Source organism: Lissotriton vulgaris, chromosome 9 (genome assembly GCF_964263255.1).
Source record: "Lissotriton vulgaris chromosome 9, aLisVul1.2, whole genome shotgun sequence".
Classification (NCBI taxonomy): Eukaryota; Metazoa; Chordata; class Amphibia; order Caudata; family Salamandridae; genus Lissotriton; species Lissotriton vulgaris.
In genome coordinates, this window is record NC_141697.1 from 546,455,268 (window position 1) to 546,473,172 (window position 17,905).

The following is a 17,905-nucleotide window of genomic DNA, read 5'->3' on the forward strand; positions in this document are numbered from 1 at the left end:
GATTCAAACAGTGAAGAATCTGCTGGGAGAAGTAGCCTTTAGAAGAGCAAGTTGCTTACCTTCGGTAATGATCTTTCTGGTGCATAGGCTAGCTACCTGCAGCTTCCTCACTTATTCCGTCCACCTCCCCATATAAAGAGCAGTCATTTGATTTCTATCATTCTGCCAATTTCTGTCACCCTCAACAGATTTATCTCCTCCTTTGACGGTGTGGAAAAAAGGTTGGTCAACTAACATTAGTGCCGTGGTGGGGCCTTATATGGCTCTGATGTCAAATCTGGGGTGAATCCCTGAACAGAGTCGAGGTGCCTGGAAGAGATTCAAGAGGTGAAAAATATGCAAGAGAAAGAATATCCACCAGAAAGATAGTTACTGATGGTAAATAAATATTCGTCAGGATCATCGAGAAAGAAGTAAAAAAGATTTGATATTCTCAAGATGATGATCCAGAATATCAAACAAAATAACATTCATGATCAGAACAGTGTACTCTGCCCCGAAAGGTAAAACTCAGTGAAATCCCTTAACCAACTTGTACTCCTGATCGCCTGCTAGCAATCCAAGCTTGGATGTCTTTGTCAATCTATTGTAATTGTCAAAACCTGCAGACCATAGCTTAATACTATCCAACTGTAATCAGCCCTGGCCAAATAACCTATCCTGTTGGGCATGATACAGTACCTGTGGCATGATTGACTTCAACTATAGCAGTTCAGAAGTTACCGCAGGGCTTCCTTACAGTATCAGAAAACTACTGAATCCAGCTAAACATAAATGCCCAAGACCAAAGAGGATAATTGGATAAGTTTAAAAGTGACCTAGTACATAGTTCGTCCATACTAGAACACTCTAATATAGTTCATCCTAACCACGATGTAAATGTATCTCCTGCATATAGCTGGCATCTTTGGCAGACCGCCCAGCTTTTCGCTATTTCGCCATATGCAATTTTACAGCAAAATTCTCCAAAGTACGCAATGCCCACAATTTCATGCACCGGTGCAACGAAAAAAAAATGTTTGTTCCTTCTCAGTGGTGTGGCAGCAGGTCAGGCCCAAAGCCCTTCCCAATCTGTTTGATTTCCCCTGCTGCTAAGTGGTCGAGCAGCAGTGGGTCTGACGTGAACAGCAGGGAGACATCAGATGTGGTAGGCTAATATAATTTCCTGCCTAAATGCGGGTGGTCTTGCTGCTAAATATAGTTTAACCCTTTGGCTCTTAACAAAAGGAACGGAACGGTTCATAACACTCGCAGGTGAAGTGGGGGCGGGGAAAGGTCAGCCTGCTCCTACCTCAGTTGCCCAACCTGTCTTGGCATTTCCCAGAAGGACGTTGCATTCTGCTGTTAGTAATAACGGGGAAGAGTTTTGCCAAGAAGAATGCTGACTTGAAGTAGCTTCAGCGGAAGCAGATGTACCTTAGGTAGGAGAACTTCCCTTTGTGGCTGGAAAGGTAGGCTTGCACTCATATTTATTTATGGTGTTTACGGAGCGCATTCAGGCTGAGACCTCAATTGGATTTGCTCACTGAGGATGTGTGGCAACTGAAATCCTCATGGTTCAAACATATACTGAGGCAAATTCCACCCCTGAGATGAACTTATTTTTAAAATACCTATGTTAAACTTGCCCGTACTTGATTGATGCTGGCATGGGAGTGTTGACTGAAGTCTCCTGAATGTAAAAGATACATATAATCACAGGGATACTATTTATAATACTTCTGTCACCAAACATGATGCTCTGGTGAACCACAAGGCTGGTTTTCTGGTAGGTGCTAGGCACTGTGTCACCAAGCAGCCCTGATGGGTCATTGTTTGTGTGGAAGCTTGGCTTTTACCAGTAGCATTTTGAATTCTCGGACTTGTGGTTATATAATTATGTATGCTAAATGTAGGCCTATAAGTCAACATACAGTATGATGTTGGTAATCATGACCAGTTGAATATGCCATACATGCAGTGGTGCCCTTGGCAACTATGTCTGCATTGCGATGTGGGAAGAACCATGTTTTACAGTGTGAATTGTATATTAGATAAACAATCATGTAATTGGAGAGACATGGAATGTATTGTAACAAGACTTTCAATTCAATGTGTGGTTTGCACAAAATTGTTTGCTACCTTGGCATTCCCTCGTGCTCTTTGTCATGTACATGGGCACTTCCGGGTCGGGGTGAATAACAGTTTTCCAGTATTGGGGTATCTTTCATAGATTCACATGTTTGAATCATTCCCCATCGTTGAAGTGGGGGTCCAACGGTAATCTAAATAAAGCAGTAATTAATAACTTTTGTAGGCTATCATGGAGGCAACTATGCATTTAATAGCCTATCCACTCCTTTTCTTAAAAAGGACCAAACTTAAACACAAACAATCCGTAACCAGCACCCTCTAGAACCTTCCCAAGAGAGGCTGAATCCCTCAGATTTTCACCACACATCGTGTGTGAAGGGAGTCTCCCTGAGCTCTGCTCAGTTCTTCAACAATTTTCTCAGATAAGTCACAGTCCTTGCTTTATAGACAATGTCTGATAAGAAGGTACTATTTCGCCCTTGTAAATCCTGTGGGAAGAAAAGAGTGCACATTGATGATGCCCACAAGTATTGCATCTATTGGCTCGATCTCCATAATGAGGCAAAACAATGTAAAATATGCAGCACTTTTTTCAGCTAAGATTCTTAGAGACAGAGAGGGCAGGCTTTTATTGTGGCTGAAAAAGAAGCAAAGGGCGTCATCAGATGAAAGTTGACACTTCCTCTAAATCCCATAAGAGGCACTGGTCATCTGAGGGTCAGCCTGAGAAGGGCAGGAAATACCCTAAAACCTCTCATCTGACAAGAGAATCTCGAAAAAAGGAGAAAGAGCCTAAGGTCTCCTCAGAGATAAGTCTGACTCATTCTTCTAGGACTTATAAGAAAAAACCTGAAGCTTCAGGATATTCCAGACACAAATCCAGCCACAAATCCTCATCATAGTCAGCCTCACCATCGACGCCTATCACTTCAGCAACGCCGCCGACGACTACTATCTCATCATCGAGACCATCGATGGCACCGACGACTTCGACGGCAAATATAAAAAGCCCAATACAGTCTGCATTACCCTTGTCGACGACTACCTCGGTGACAAAGTTGTCATAATCGACGACCATGTCGATGAAAACTCCTCTGTCGACTAAGACTTCAACATCGACAAAGGCTCCATCGTCAACAGCCCCACCGTCGACGACAGCCCCACCGTCGACGACAGCCCCACCGTCGACGACAGCCCCACCGTCGACGACAGCCCCACCGTCGACGACAGCCCCACCGTCGACGACAGCCCCACCGTCGACGACCACTCCCCATAGACGACCGCTCCCCCGTCGACGGCCCCGATTTTCCGGTTACAAGATTTTTGGGGTCGTAGACAGGCCCTTCGAATCGGCTTCCATCCAGATTGGCCAGAACGTCACTGCAGCCTGATTTTCAAACGCCAAAGATTTCACCTTTGCTTCCAAGACACCCGCTAGATCCAGAGGAAACTGATGATGATGGTCCCTTTGGGACTGCTCTTAGTCCCTCTGAACTAAATGTCAAGTGTCAGGAGGAGGATGAGGACTATCTTGACGAGGAACCGTACTATCAACACTATCCAGTTTTTCCTACACAGTATCATCATTTCAGATATTATGGACAAGTAAAAACACCAACTTCTCAAAAGGGGGGGGGTCCAAGGGATATAGAGTTTAAAGACCCACACCTGGTTTTATCCCCAGCTCCAAATAGATATACACCATAAGAAACACAGGGGGTCTATTAGCTAACTATTAGAGCTATGCTATCACTACGGAATCACCTAGATCTCAACGTGTGTGCCAAAGAATAAGGACAAAGTAAGAAAACAAGTGGATACAAAGGTGAAAAAGAGATCGATACATTATAGACTATTCATCAGTGGCTGACCAGTCCAAAAGAGTGATGTAGGGTTTCCATCAAAAAAGACTTTTGTGATCAGTCATATCATCTGGCCAAACCCTGGAGTGTGAACGGCTAGTCCCCTGATCAATGGGACTGAACCACACAGTGTTGATATCTTAGGATTTGGTCCACCAGTACTGATGAAACATCCGCAATGACTGATCTATTGATGGTTAGGTAAGTGAGACTATTTGCTGCCAAGATACTACAGAGTTGGTATCAAAATGAATAAATAACATCTTGTGATTAGAATCTTGCTGGGATTTAGACCAGTAGTTGTCAGTTAATAGTGTTAGGACACTAGGTTGCTGGATCCACTGGAGCTGCTATGGACCTACTTCAGTTTTGAAATAGGGCAATACAGGAAGGAGTTTGACACATAGTGATAGGCTTATATGTTTTTAGCTTTATTATGCGACATTTCCTTCTTTCTTCCCTATACCAGTGCGGTGCCTCCTATACCTGAGCAGTGTCCAGGCGAGGTGAGGTAGCTTCACCCATCAGTTGGGGTGAGCATTGATTTTACTACTTTTTTCACACATTAATGTTGGGTGGATAGGGTGTATTGAGAACCGATACACTCAGATATATAGTTATTGTTTGATGTGTTTTCCTTCGCAGGATTCACTAGAGTACGAGTGAGTCGGAGGGTGACAACATATGGTTATTACAGGTTGTACCGTAGTGAACCAACTCTTTTCAGTTTTCCCATTTTTTCTTATGGTGGAGGTGAACTTTTTTCACTTGTAAGAGTGCAACGAGTATAAGAACAGAGGCCCTGATGAATGCCGTGGGATTAGACTCCCAAGAGGCAGAAACATGTTGGCCCCTTTACAGACAGATATTTGTTACTGTCATCTTGCACTGTTCTGTTTTTAATTAGGAGGCATGTCTTGTCCATAGAATAAAGTTGCTTAAAGGAGGACATTCCATCCTATTTTAAGTCACATTTTCTGTTTTGTTGCACCTTTTTCAAAACCATCAATAGATCAGTCATTGCGGATGTTTCATCAGTACTGGTGGACCAAATCCTAAGATATCAACACTGTGTGGTTCAGTCCCATTTATCAGGGGACTAGCCGTTCACACTCCAGGGTTTGGCCAGATGATATGACTGATCACAAAAGTCTTTTTTGATGGAAACCCTACATCACTCTTTTGGACTGGTCAGCCACTGATGAATAGTCTATAATGTATCGATCTCTTTTTCACCTTTGTATCCACTTGTTTTCTTACTTTGTCTTTATTCTTTGGCACACACGTTGAGATCTAGGTGACTCCGTAGTGATAGCATAGCTCTAATAGTTAGCTAATAGCCCCCCTGTGTTTCTTATGGTGTATAGATATTATGGACAGCCAAGACCGGAATCTGCTCAACTGCCTTCATCTCTAATTCAAGACTTACAGGCCATGCTAACGGACTACAAAAAGAAGTTCCCGCCCCAAGAGGAGCACGCTGCGGTTCTGCCGCCTCCACCTGTAGTACCGCTGTTTCCACCATTGCCTCCTCCTGCTACTCCTAGGATACGCCACGTCCCATAATCCCTATGCCTTCTAGAGAGGACCCAACCACTTCTGAAGAAGAGCCTGAGGAGGGAGAAATTCATGTCTTCCTCCACCCGTGGATGAATGGGATGACTATGTGGTACAGACACCGTCCCCTCCTCCTCGTCCTTCGGACTCTCCCCCGGAGGATATTGGAGGTTTTCATAACCTGATGGACATGGCTACGTCCAGATTTCATCTGCCCACAATTGTCAAGCAATCTGATTGATTTCTTTATGACTTTAAAGAACAATCCAGAAAATCAATAAGAGCGATACCCATGATAGATTTGATCTGGCAGGAAGGAATTAAGTTAATGAAGACACCGGCCTCTGTGGTGCCGATAATGCCAAGACTTGACAAGAAATACAGGGCACCAGAGGATTCCCTTGTATGTCTTACAGTTCATCCCAAACCGGACTTTGTGATTTCTCAAGCTGCCCAGAGGAGATCAAAAAATCATTCCACGCCCATCACGACTCCACTGGATAAATAGGGATGCCGTTTGGACTCCACTGGGAAAAGATTCTCCTCAATGTCCACAATCTCTATCAGAGCATCTAATGCACTAGCCATTCTTGACCGCTATGATCGGCAAATGTGGTCCAATATAGGGGCCATGAGAGAGTTTATTCCAGAGGAAAACAAAGAGGAATTTAATAAGGTCCTTGCGGAGGGAGAGCACACAGCGGCCAAAATTATAGACTGTGCTATGGGTATAGTCACTACAGGCTTTCATCAACGGGCTGATACGGCTGTTTTAAGATGCCAAGGATGGCTTAGGGCAACGTCCTTTCACCCAGAAGTGCAGTCAGAAATACGCGACATGGCATATGATGGGGATAGGATGGGCATATGGTGTAAAACACAGACAAAGCTCTTCTGGCAATAAAGGTAGATACAGATACTGCCAAAGCGTTAGGTACGCTACAGTACCGTAAAGTGCCCTTTTAGGGAGCACAAGGTCGCGGCTTTTCCGGCTATAGAGGAAATTTCCAACGCACCCAGAATTATCCATCCTTCCAGCCACAATATCGTCAGGGGTATCAACAGCAATCCTATTGACAGCCAACAAGAGCTGGTTTCTCCAGGCACGGCTCTCGCAGAAAACCAGCGTCGCAAGCATGCGACTCGGGTCGCAAACAGTGATCACAACAGGGTACCAGCTACATTTTACTCCCCCTAAGCCGGTGCGAACATTTCCGACCATATGCATCAGTGGCGCAATATTACAACAGACAAGTGGGTATTGGACCTCATATCTTATGGCCACACTCTGGAATTTACCCAACGACAACCAAACACTCCATCCAGGGGATCGCACCCCCCTCGTCTTCACTTACTCAAACAGGAAGCGAAGATTGTGCTAGAGAAAGAGGCAATAAAAAGGCTTCCAGTACTTCAGAGAAGGAAAGGCTTCTACTCCCGCTTCTTCCTTATACGCAAAAAATCGGGAGAGTTAAGACTATCTTAGACCTCAGAAGACTAAACAAATTCTTCAAAAATCAAACCTTCAGAATGGTCTCGCTCTCCGACATCATTCGGCGCCTCAACAGCAGAGATTACATGACCTCATTGGATCTGGAGGATGCTTATTTCCATGTTCCTATACACCCCAAACACAGAAAATTCCTCCGATTCACAGTGACGGGTACCCACTTTCAGTTCTGAGTCCTACCTTTTGGCCTCAAATGTGATCCACTGATTTTTACGAAGTTTCTGGCCCAGTGGCAGCCGCCTTGCGGAACCAGGGTCATCAAGTATTTCCATACTTAGACGATTGGCTCCTGAAAGATCCTTCGGCTCGTCTAGCGAAGGCTGCTACAGAGGATTGTGTAGATCTGTTTCACAAATGAGGCCTTTCAATAAACCAACAAAAGTCATTGGTCTCTCCAAGTCAGACTGGCGTTTTATGGGGCTGACTTGAACACCATACAGAACAAAGCTTCCCTCTCACAAGAAAGGCAAGAGCGGTTGCAACCTTTGGCTCTCGGACTTTCCAAAAGAAAGTACACTTCTGTGAGAACATACAAGTCTCTACTGGGCATGCTCTCCTCCGCAATCAACCTAGTGCCACTGGCTCGTCTGCATATCAGACCTTTGCAAGACGAACTCCAATGTAAATTTTTTCAAACTACGGGATCCTTCGATGACGTGATAACTATCATTCCACACAGGAAAGAGGCATTTGAATGGTGGACACTGAAGTCACATCTTTCTCAGGGCCTCTCTTTTCTGCTGGTGATCCTGAAATTTATAGTCCCTACCGTTTCTTCCATGTAAGGTTGGGGAGGTCATCTTCAAGACCTTCAGATTCAGGGAAGTTGGTCCTCGTCCCTGTGTCAAATGCACATAAACAGTCTGGAGTTGAATGCCATTTTTCCATCCCTGCAGGCTTTCCTCCCTCATATCAAAGGTTCATTGGTGTTGATCCGTACAGACACACCACAAGCATGTTTTATGTCAACAAACAAGGAGGAACCACATCTCTATCTCTCTCACAGGACACCCAGCAGCTATGGAGCTGGCTAACATTTCACAGGATATCTCTAACAGCGGAACATGTTCCAGGGCTTCGGAAAACCCTGGCAGAACCAAAAACAGCTGCCACGAGTGGGAGCTCCAACAAGACCAGCAATCCAATGATACCCAAGGTCCTGACAAAAATGAAGATGTAACACTGCTGCCTTCTTCGGATAGCCCCCAGATGGCCCAGACAGCATTGGTACAAGGATCTTCTCTTCTCGGAAGCCCAGCCCATCTGTCTTATTACCAACTCTGTTGATCAGGAACCAGGGTCAGATGTGTTATCTGTAACCAGCGTCTCAGTTACATGTGTGGCTCCTGAATTCTTCTAATTTAAGGATCTGACCATTGCGCAAGAGTGCAAAGACATTATCGCCAGGTCTTGCACCAGCAAGACGTACAGACTGAAATGGAAGCGATTTTGCCTATGGTGTCTGCGGAGTAAGGTGCATTCGTATCTCCCAGCTCCAGAACAAACATTACCATACTTACTATTTGTGGCAAAATCTGGGCTGGTATATTCTTCAGTTAAGATTCATCTTGCGGCTATCTCTAGATATTGGCGCTCACCGAAACACACATCTCTATGCTCTACAAGATTTGTACAGCAATTCATGAAAGGATTGTTTCATACTTTCCCCCCTGTTTGAGCTCCACCCCCTGAGTGGTACTTAAATGTAGTCCTATCACAACTGATGAAGCAACTCTTTGAGCCCATCCATAGGGCTGACATCAAATACCTATTGTGGAAAGTAGCTCTCTTGTTAGCCCTCACGTCAACTAGAAGGGTTAGTGAGATAAACGTTTTCGCCATAAAACATCTGTTCCTTCGCTTTACGGACAAAATTGTTATTCTCCGGACGAATCCAAAATTCATTCCGAAGGTTCCCTCACAGTTCAACTTGAACGTACCAGTCATTCTAGGGACTTTTTTCCCGGATCCTTCTACTCCTGCGGAACGAGCTCTACACACTTTAGAAATTAAGAGATGTCTTAAATTCTACCTGCAAAGGACTAAGGGCCAGATGTATCAAGGCTTTCGCGACTCGCAAAGGCTGAAAATCGCAGAATTTCGGCCTTTGCGACTCGCAAACGGCCGTTTTGCGATATTTCACATGTATGAAATAATCGCAATTTATTTAATCGCAATTATTTGCGATTCCTTCTTTTGCATAGCATTTAAGGAATCGCAAATTTTGCGATTCCTTAAATGATATGTATGACACATTTTTGGTGTGCGAATTTGTGTAAAAAAATCGCATTTTACCATCAACTTGTAGTTGGTGGTAAATTGCGATTTTTTTCAAAAATGCCCTAATTGGCATTTGTAAGGGTGGCATGTGACACTCATACATGCCCATAGGACATGTATGTGTGCCACATGCACACACATGTAGATTTGAGGGGTGCAGCAGGGTGTCTTTGAGACACCCCTGCACCCTTGAAATACTTCTCAAATTGCGATTAGCAAATTGCGAATTCGCAATTTGAGAATTACTGCACAATCATTCCTATGGGCCTCCTGGCCCATAGAAATGAATGGGAAAATTATTCCTTAATTGCGATTAGCAATTTGCTAATCGCAATTAAGGAATTTTAAGGAATCGCTAAAAAATAGCGAAATTCTACATACATACCATTTTGCACTTCTCAAATAGCGATTCCTTAACAATCGCTATTAGAGAAGTGCAAAATGGTTTCTTGATACATCTGCCCCTTTGTATATACACACTGCAGTTTCTAAAACTACTATCGCAACTTGGATAGCGGCCACATTCCAATTTTGCCACAATAAAGCTGGCAAACCATTGTCCAGGACAGTGAAAGCACATTCCACTCTGGCAGTCTCTACTTCGGCTGCCATGTTCACTGGTGTGCTACTGGAAAAAATCTGCAGAGCTTCAACGTGGAAAACAACACATACGTTCACGCAGCATTACTGCCTGGAGTCGACACAGTGGTCTGACGCAGCCTTGGGACAGGCAGTACTACGTAACTTATTTCAATAAGGTGTGCCTCTTTAATTAGAGGATTTCTGTTCTATGGTCAATGTCAATAGAGAGTTTTCAAAAATGTGTGTTCTGTGAATTTAGAATTGGTATACTTGTTTAAGATTACAATAGAGATATTTATTGCACATGCCAGCACCCTTATATGCGTTTACTTTACACCAACACTTTCAACCATACCTTTTGAGAATACATTTGGAAGTATTATTGGCACTACCCACCATCCACTTAAAGTGCTTACTAAGTGTATATTACTGCTTACTATTTTGATTCAAGCATGTGAATCTATGAAAGATACCCCAATACTTGATAAGAAATAAGTTACTTGCCTATAACTGCAGTTATCCAGTATTGGTATCTTTCATAGATTCACATGCAACCCACCCTCCTCCCCGGAGAGGCTTCTCTGGCACTACAGTATTACTATTCACACTTGTGCTGGAAATTTTGAGGGATTCAGCCTCTCTTGAGAAGGTTGTAGAGGGTGCTGGTTACTGATTGGTTGTGTTTAAGTTTGGTCCTTTTGTTGAAAAAGACGTGGATAGGCTATTAAATGCATGGTTGCCTACATGATAGCCTATGAAAGTTATTTATTACTTCTTTATTTAAATTACAATGGGACTCACACTTCGACGACAGGGAATGATTCAAGCATGTGAATGTATGAAAGATACCAATACTCAACTGCAGTTACAGGTAAGTAACCTATTTCTTACTCTGCAGAAGAGGAGGCTGTTCAAATGCTTCTTAAGTTGGACAGTGACCCATTACATTTGTGGGTACAAGAATACACCACTAATTCTAGTTCTATTGTATGCCTTTTACTGATTTTACACTATTAACTCTGCCGAGGCATTGGCTGCTATTTTGGCAAATTTACAGTTTATCCATGTTTCAGGGCATTACTGTGCAACCATGCATGGTGTCAGCATTGCTTGCTATTCAGACTTTGCCTTTAAGAGAAGAATATTGAAGTGAGAAATGATGCAGTATTTCTTGTATCATTTTGTGCATAAACAATGATGGGTTCCAGTGGCCTTGAAGAGAATTGCTTTCCAAAAATCACATATTGCATGTAGGGTCATGAAGGCAACCTGGGGATTCCTTAATGCAAAACCCAGTGCCTTAAAGAGTGAAGTTTTGTACTGAAGAGCTTCCAAATTAATGATGATCTCTACGTAATGCGGCCGGTCTCACTCTGTCTCCAATTATGTCCAACCTTAGACCTGCCTAATGAAAAACGACCTCCTGTGCTTTTTTCTCCAATGACAGTAGTTGCCACACCACTAGTATCTAATGGAATTCTCTTGAACATTCTCTTACTTCCTTCATAGCTTCTTTCCTGCAGATCAGTGGCGTAATAAAACTTGAGGGGTCCCCCTGCAAGGTACAAGGAGCCCCCATTTCGGGAACTTAATCAGGAGCTCTCATGTCAGGGTACTGTGTTGAGGGGGGCCCTGGCGCTTGGGGGCTGCGAGGGTCTATGTTATGCCACTGCTGCAGATTCCCTTTTTATTAGGACATAACTATTAAATGTCACAAAAATAAGGTGCTGAAAAATACAATATGGTGCCGCAAAATGTCCTAATCCATGCCGCAATATCCTGGGTTGGCCTGCTTGGGGCCCTGTAATATCATCCATCTCTGCCGGTCTCAACATGGAATAATCCAAGTTAAAACCTGACACACACTAATGAACACATAAAGGATGACACCAATACAGTCCTTCCAGGCTGACCTCTCTCTCCCTACCATCCTCCTATCAGCAGTCTCCTCTCCTTACCATCCCGACCAGGTAGCCCAACTGTGGCTTTTCCAGACAGGTCTCAACTTGGGTTGAGAAAAATAGAATAAAGAAAGGCTTTCTCGGATCACTTAAACATACTATGAGGCCTACTAAATAAACTTGTAAATGGTAAGCTAATGTATAATTATAGCAGGGCGTGTCCCTTTCTCACACTTCCTCCTCACTCACATTGCTAGGCGCTGTGAACTCAGGAAATTATACTTGAACTCCTTCCTGATTGGCAGGCGAAGCTAGCTTGCTCCCCGCATTTTGTACCTTAAAGTGATAGCGCGTGTTTAACTGTATTTTGTGGAACGTTTAATCGCTGATAGCCTGGCACGTTTGTTTTTTTGTTTCTATGCTGGTGAGTTAAAAAGGCTTATGCATAATATTGTATGTCATTAATAGCATCTAGGCCTCCAATCGCCAGAGTGGGAGAGACTCTTGAGTGTTTTGTCCTATTCGTGACACAAAGCTTTGGTTCTGTTTAGAAAACAGCGTATTTGCATGTTTCTGTTCAAAATACAAATTCAGAGGGCTCGGCATGATATCAAAAAATAAAAAAAACAGTTTTGAACACAAGGCATAGAAAGAGTAGAATCCGTTGGCGCGGTGGCTGGAAGCAAGAGATGCATTAATTGTTTCCTTGTAACTGTAGTTGGACGGTTCAGGCAGCAGGGGTGGGGGCCCGTGAGGGGGGAGAGCCCAGCACTTGAGACCAGTAAGGTCTCTATTCATGTCTGCGTGCCAGACCCGCGTGTTGCCAGGTTACGTTTCAGGCGGGATCTGTGGGAACGCGGCTCGGCGGCCCTGACACTGCCCCAGTTCAGCGCCATTCAAAGGCGACGGGCAGAGCAAACGATAGAAAAGAAAAGGCGCGAACCATGGCGTGCTGGGGACCCTAAGATCCCAGGACTCTGGGCTTTGTGCCCTGGGGGAGAGCGGCCCCGTTTACAATGGCAGCCCACGTAGGCAAGGGTACTTAACTTCACAAACTTGGCAGTATCTGGGAGGATAGCTCTGTAAGGCAAACATACAGTACCGACACTTCTCGAGAATGCAGTACTTTTAATTGGAGAGTACCGGCACTTCTCAAGAGAATAGAGTACTGGCACTTCTCAAACAAACAGGTACTCTGGTACAGAGTACCTGCACTTCTATTTTTCCATTTCAAGCACTGGGGGTGTGTGAAGCCTGCAGATCAGTTTATTTAATCATACAAAGGCTAGCCCAAACCTGCATCCATCAGAGGTCTTATGAGTAAACCATCTAACAATGTTAAGTCAATATGACATTGATTATTTAAAGGAGAAGAGGTCTTTCACTGTGTGGTGTTTGTATGAGCAGCTTGGTTAAGGAATGGTAGGGGACAGTGTAATGTTGGAATATATGCCAAAGAGTTTCGCCGCATGGCCCCGATGGATTTGGTCTGGCCAACAAGGCCTTTTGCCTTGAACAACCGGAAGTGAGTCTTCGGTTGGCGTTCCTCCGGCAAAAATGGGGTTGTTGTTGTGTTCTTTTCCTTGTCTTAGCCTCCTTAAGAGCAAAATGTGGATAATGTTTCAAGCATTTTTGAAAACTCTGTTAAGGCACCACAACTAGGGGAAAAGGGTGCGTCAGTCTACATGGGTGACCCTTCTTTTGTAGAATCACTCGAAGGATGAACAGGATGTTCAGTCTCCCTGTTCATTCATACTCTCCTCTGCTGGGACCACGCCTCAAGACTGCAGCGTAATTCATCCCCATGTCCTATGGAAATATCACGGACAGAGAGCAATGTATGGATTATAAGAGCGCAGGGAGCATACGGTGAATGATATGCCACACGGTTGAAGTTATATAACAATGACTACTATAAAGTACTTCAGCTGGCATTGTTAAAGAGCACCCAAATAAATGTTATACATTTTTTTTCAGTGTCTGTTTGCTCACAAGACATTTTGACCTGTGGTAAAGGATTAGGAAGAAATCGAACTCTTGCAACCAGCGTTGATCCGCTATGAATCCTGGAACAGAATGGCAACAGGGCCTGAACGTCCTTGTCGCCCTCAAAGATGATTTTTGGGGAAAGGCCAAGAATTGAATGACTATCACACAGAATGGTTCTTTCTCTCTCTTAGAGGTCAGCCATCCAGAGAAGAAAAGAACTGGAAGATCATAGAGACCGAACGACCCTCTCATCTCTAAAGGTGGTCTTTCCAGAGAGGCTGGCAATGTGTGTGGTGCATGCTATTTAGGAGATACTTGGTCGCTTTCGAAAAGAAACTGAAGCCATTAGCAGCAGTTTAGGATGTGCCAGTAGCCATAAGTTTTGATCCCAAAAGAAGTTCAAGAAATGGAGGGGCGCACGCCAAATCAGCAAGATAATTAATTTTTGGCTGATATGAGACCTGGCTGGGCCTCCCTGAATTGCTTTAGTGTATTTACTTTACTTTTCGTTTTTCAAGTTTTATTTCTTTGCCCCTTGTGCATTGGCTTAAGCTGGACTTCATATTTTACTGATCCAATATGTAATTGTATATGTATTCATAAATAAAACATACATACTGCATCGATTTATTCAAGAGGAAGCTCAAAATCTGCCTTGTTAACATCTAATCCCACGGCCTGTCCGATTCCTCCTATGCCTAGCACCAGGACACTCTGCCGAGTAGCCGTGCGCTTTATAAATTAATATAGCATAACAGACTATATAGAGGGGCTTTGAGCCAACCTCTTTATACAGTGGTCTGTTCAACTGTCATTCACATTTTGTTTCTGTCCACTACAACATAAGGCAGTAGGTCAGCCCTTTTCAGCCATTGGCCCTCTTGAACCGTGAGTGACGGCATTTTATCTGATCACGCGTTCACATCCACCTAAGAGTGCAATTCGGTGCCAGGACTAGTGGGCTAGGTCTTTAACTTGCAACTGCTTTTTCTTTCCATTCGGTATCCTTTAATATTTTTGTTACCCATGTGTGTTTACACGAAGACTTCAGCAGGGCTCGAGTTGGGGGTACACGCAGGTACACGGCGTCCCCCTACTCTTTCCACAGGGGGGACGCCGTTCCTCCTGCCAAGAAGCTGGGCCCCACAGAAATATGCTGAACGTGTCCTGGTGTAATTTTCAGACAAAGGGACACATTCCGCATGTGACGTCATGAGGTAATTTGCATATTGCCAGTCCCCCCACTTTTTTTTATAGGACTTGTGCCCTGGTCTTAAGTAATTTAAAGCCAGTACTATCTTTTCTCGCACCAACAAGAATCATATTTTCTTGTAAATTCCATTAAAACTGAAAGTGTCTGTACCTGTTCTGAATGCATTTACTTACTGGGAAGTATTCATATAGTTGTATTAAAATTATATGTGATGGTTGCATTTTTATTTAAACATTTCATTGCAGGCATCGGGCTGCTACACACACACGCACACACACATACATACATATATATATATATATATATATATATATATATATATATATATATATATATTATTTTTTTTTTTTTGTGTATGTAATATACATACTTGTATATAATATTTTTTTTTCTGTGGCCTATACTTAATATAAAATAAAATAAAAATGTTGCACCGACTATCTAGGCCAGACTTATTGGCTATGCTAATGCTTGTTCTCAACTGGTGGTGAAAGAACCGCGCTTCCCCTTCCCGTGCCCAGAGGCAAGCCGCGTATATATAATGGGCAAGAAGAATAAACTTCTTTCGAAACCAGAGCTCATCACTCTTGGTTGAAAATGGGAAAAAACTCTGGTTTTCGTAACATTAATAAACGCGCTGGAACTTCTGCAGAAGTGGGCAAAACACTGTAATTTCTCTATCCAGGAAATGGCAGAATTCTGCGACCTTGGGTAAAATTGCTTGGTGTCGTTAAACAGAATTAAACAGGTGAGCTGTTGTTTCTCCGCTGGAGAAATTAATCCTGTTGGCACAGATCTGCCTCTTTTATTAAATACAGTGGTTGCTTTCATTTCCTTGAGATGAATCCGAGCTTAAGTACCCGAGGGCTGATGTTTCTGTGTAATCTGATCAAAGGCTCAGTTGTTTTTCTGACGTGCATGTCTTTTTCTCACGTTCGCAGGTTTAAAAAATCCCCTGCTCGCAGTATTTGCCCGTGAAGGCGAGAAATTATTTTCAAGTTGTGAATCTGAGAAGATGTTTTGCTCTGTTGCTATGGGTGATCAACTTTGCCTGGTGCTTAGGGTTCAGGAACTTGTTTCCAGACCCCAAATGCCGTCCCTTTCCTATGAATTAAGTGCTGCTGAAAGTTGACCAATGGGTTTCCCAGAAACCCAATCTCTTCACTTTTGCCTAAAAGGTGAATTCAGGGCATGAGGTTTGATGGTATTCAATACACTGATTTGCTGGTTGTTACCTTACCCACCTTCTGTGACGCCTTGCCTCTTTTAGTACCAACCTCCTCCGTCTGTACATTATTGCTTTCGAGTATTATTGTTTTCTCGATATGTAAACTGAGTGTAACTGTTATCTGATCGGGATTTCTAGCCGCAGGTTCTCCTGTCCTTAGAATATTCCCCAGGCATCAGACTGGATCCGGAAAATCTTGAAGTACCTCTGCTCGCCAGTAGGTGCAATAGGCTCCACTTTGCTTCGGGTGTGACATGCGTGATGCCTAGACGCCACACCAGCTCACTGCCATCAGTTCTTTTGTTTCTGCTCTATCAGCGCAGATTGGGAGAGACCTACCTCAGTCCTTTGTTCGGACTACCTTCTGTGAACTTGTCAAAGTTTTTTATAAGCTAAGCCCCAAGTTTGCATTGGGATGTCCCCAAAAAACCTGTGGGGTTTAACCCCACCTTTCCTCATGCAGCACCCCACCCCAGAGAGCCTGGTCATCCAGCCCCCCACCTCCAAGGTTAATCCTAACTTTATCCCTAAAACATCAACGGATAGGGATGCCAAGAGGCTGGACATCTTCGGCAAGAGGATTTTCTCTTCCACCAGCCTTGCACTATGGCCAGTGAACATAGTGCATACCTCTTGTGCTGGTATTTCCACACATTTTGGGACTCAGTTGGGCAGGTGCTGCCCATGGTCTTGAAGCAGTCCCATGCCATCCTCTTCCAGGATATTGCTGATGGCAGAGATGCAGCAAAGTTCACAATACGTTGTGGATTGGACACCACACACTTGCTAGATAGAGCTATTGCTTTGTCAGTTGCACTTCGTCACAATGCCGGGCTGAGGTCAACTGGCTTTTTATGGGATGGCCTGGCATCCCTAATGGACATACCTTTTGATGCGCTTTAAGGAATGCAGGTCCAATGCCTGGTCGTTGGGACTCTCCACTTCACCACCCCAGCCTCATTTTGCAATTTTGCACTGTGGCTATGGTAGGGACTCCCAGCCACATGCTTTTCCGTTCAGCCACCATGGCCAGCCGACTTTCGCCCTACACACAAACGTCGTGGGACACAAGGCTGGATATCTGCCCAGTCCACCACCCCCGGCAGCCGAAGCCTCCAGACCACTTTAATATTCCCTCTCTCCATCAGGGGCAACCGGTCGGCGGCAGGGTCCAGGATCACTAGCCTGATGACAGTCTATCACCTCAGACAACTTGGTGCTCCAAATTGTTCAGCGGGGTTCCGCCCTTTCATTCACAGAAACGCCATCACCCACCCTACCATCTTCAGATCAACTGACGGAGGACCACCTCTCCCTGTTGCATTAGGAAGTACAGGCTCCTCTGGCCAAAGAAGCTATTGAGAGGGTGCTAACATCAGAAGTAGGCTATGGTTGCTATTCAAGCTTTTTCTGATGCTGAAAAATGGTGGAGGCCTCTGCCCTATATTAGACTTTAGAAACTCAACAACTTCTTGAAGGAGGAGAAATTCAGAATGCTCATGTTGGCTCAGGTCCTGCCTACCCTGGAGACAGGTTGGTAACGCTGGACTTGTAGGTTTTATATTTCCATAAACACTGCTCACAAGCATTCATTGCTGATCAAGGTGGGCCAAGAGCACTTTCAGTTTGCTGTGCTCCCTTTTGGCCTTAGCAGTGTCCCTCTGGTCTTCATGAAAGGTGATGGCGGTAGTGGCAGCCCATCTGCGGATG